This window comes from Symphalangus syndactylus, chromosome X, assembly GCF_028878055.3.
Source record: "Symphalangus syndactylus isolate Jambi chromosome X, NHGRI_mSymSyn1-v2.1_pri, whole genome shotgun sequence".
Taxonomy (NCBI): Eukaryota; Metazoa; Chordata; class Mammalia; order Primates; family Hylobatidae; genus Symphalangus; species Symphalangus syndactylus.
Window position 1 is genome coordinate 79,107,739 of NC_072447.2, and position 2,559 is coordinate 79,110,297.

General features: G+C 47.0%; 1 pseudogene; it reads left to right on the plus strand.

The window, feature by feature from the left end:
* The first annotated feature begins 250 nt into the window (after positions 1 to 250).
* Positions 251 to 1,111, plus strand: LOC129476002 (rho-related GTP-binding protein RhoG-like; annotated as a pseudogene).
* Positions 1,112 to 2,559: the final 1,448 nt, after the last annotated feature.

A 2,559-nucleotide genomic window follows, 5' to 3' on the forward strand; every position in this document is an offset into this window, starting at 1 on the left:
AAGTGAGAGCCATGTTTCTTGATTCAACCCTGGAAACCTTCTATGATAATTTTAAAAATTACTAACCATTTATTGAGCACCTACAATATTTTAGTACCTTTGATACAGTAGATCCAGACCTTATGATAACAGTGTAACACAAATACCTATGTGGATGAATGGTTTTTAATCTTTTTGAGCTCACCCAAAGATTAAAAAGCCTTTTGTGAGATACTGGTGACAGCTCTGGATCTTCTTTCCAGAAAAATTCACTTATGCACGTATACATAGTATTGTACACAACTTCAGAAGAGGCTTCTAGGACCTACTGAAGTCCATCCTCTAGTAGTCCACAGACTCCAGGGTAAGAACTCTTGACTTATACAACCCTTTGTAGCTGACTCTTTTATGGCACTAAGGGTATAGAGAGTGTGGGGGGCATCTTATCCTCCTCATCTTCTCCTCAGAGAGAAATGTTTAGAATAGCTCCCTACATTAACCAAGTATCTCTGAATATTCTTTCTTTCTCTCTTGTACACAGGACTACAAGGGAAGAATGCAGACAATCAAATGTGTGGTTGTAGGAGACGAGGCTATAGGTAAAACCTGCCTCCTCATCAGTTATACAACAAATGTCTTTCCTGAGGAGTATATCCCCCCACTGTCTTTGACAACTATGGCGTCCAGACATCTGTGGATGGGCAAATCGTCAGCCTGAACACATGGGACACTGCTGGCCAAGAGGAGTATGATGACTGCGAACACTCTCCTAACCCCAGACCAGTATCTTTGTTATTTGTTTTTCCACTGGGAACCCATCCTCTTATGCCAATGTGAGGCATAAGTGGCACCCAGAGGTCTCCCATCATTGCCCCAATGTGCCTGTTCTGCTGGTAGGCAACAAGAGGGACCTGTGGAGTGACCTTGAGACAGTGAAGAAGCTGAAGGAGCAGAGCCTAGTACCCACGACTCCCCAGCAAGGCACTTCCCTGGCTAAGCAGGTGGGGGCTGTGAAGTATCTGGAATATTCAGCCCTGATGCAGGATGGGGTGCATGAGGTATTTTTAGAAGCTGTTGGGCTGTGCTTTACCCTGCTACAAAGAAGAACACCAAGAAGTGCATCCTCTTATAGCTTCTAGGTGCTACCTGGGGACTGCACCTAAGAAGTATAAGGGTGATATTCCTTTGTCAGCAGTTAAAGAGTGCCAGCATGAGCCATTGCAGAAACCCTAGACTGCAGGATATTCAGCTTTTGGAGGAACGAAGACAGACTTGTTTGTACATGGCTGCTTTGAAGTTTGGTCTGACTTTTTGGAGGAAGGTGTGTGTGTGTCTTCCCTGTCGAAGTGGTAAGAGGAGGTGCCACTCAGTGCTGTTCTTTTCTCTCCTGGCCAGGCAATGACTAAGCAGAGCAGCTTAGGACTGTTCATTGTAGACTTTTGCTTGTCTGCTTTTAAATCTAATTGGAGCGTTCCTTGCTGTATTTACCACTGAGCAAGTGCCTCACGGAAGGACAAGGTTATCCAGTTTTATTATTATTATTAGTTATTTTTTTTTGAGACGGAGTTTCTTTCTTGTCACCCAGGCTGGAGTGCAATGACACGATCTCGGCTCACTGCAACCTCTGCCTCCCAGGTTCAAGCGATTTTCCTGCCTCAGTCTCCCGAGTAGCTGGGATTACAGGCGCCCACCACCATGCCCGGCTAATTCTTTTGTATTTTTAGTAGAGACAGGGTTTCACCATGTTGGCCAGGCTGGTCTCGAACTCATGACCTCAGATGATCCACCCACCTCAGCCTCCCAAAGTGCTGGGATTACAGGTGTAAGCCACCATGCCCAGCCTATTTTTATTATTTTTTTTGAGAGAGAATCTCACTCTGTCACCCAGGCTGGAGTGCAGTGGCATGATCTTGGCTCACTGCAACCTCTGCCTCCTAAGTTTCAAGCAATTCTCCTGCCCCCTGCCTCAGCCTCCTGAGTAGCTGGGACCATAGGCACGCACTACCACACGTGGCTAATTTTTGCATTTTTAGTAGAGATGGAGTCTCACCGTGTTGGCCAGGCTGGTCTCAAATTCCTGACCTCAGGTGATCTGTCTGCCTCTGCCTCCCAAAGTGTTGGGATTATAGGTGTGAGCCACCATGCCCGGCCGGTTATCCAGTTTTTAAATCTCATTGCTTTAAACTTTCTATGAATTTTTTCGGTTATTGAGACAGGGTCTCGCTTTGTCATCCACGGAGGCTGGACTGCAGTGGCAATGGAATGAACATGGCTCACTGCCATCTCGACCTCCCAGGCTCAAGGGATCCTCTTGCCTCAGCTCCCCAAGTAGCTGGGACCGTGAGTGCATGTCACCATGTCTGGTTAATTTTTGTATTTTTGTAGAGATGGTGTTTCACCATGTTGCCCAGGCTGGTCTTGAACTCCTGAGCTCAAGTGATCCTCCCATCTTGGCCTCCCAAAGTAGTGGGATTACAGGTGTGAGCTACTGTGCCTGGCCGACTAATTTCTGAAAACCATATTATGGGCCGGGCGCGGTGGCTCACGCGGGTTATCCCAGCACTTTGGGAGGCCAAGGCA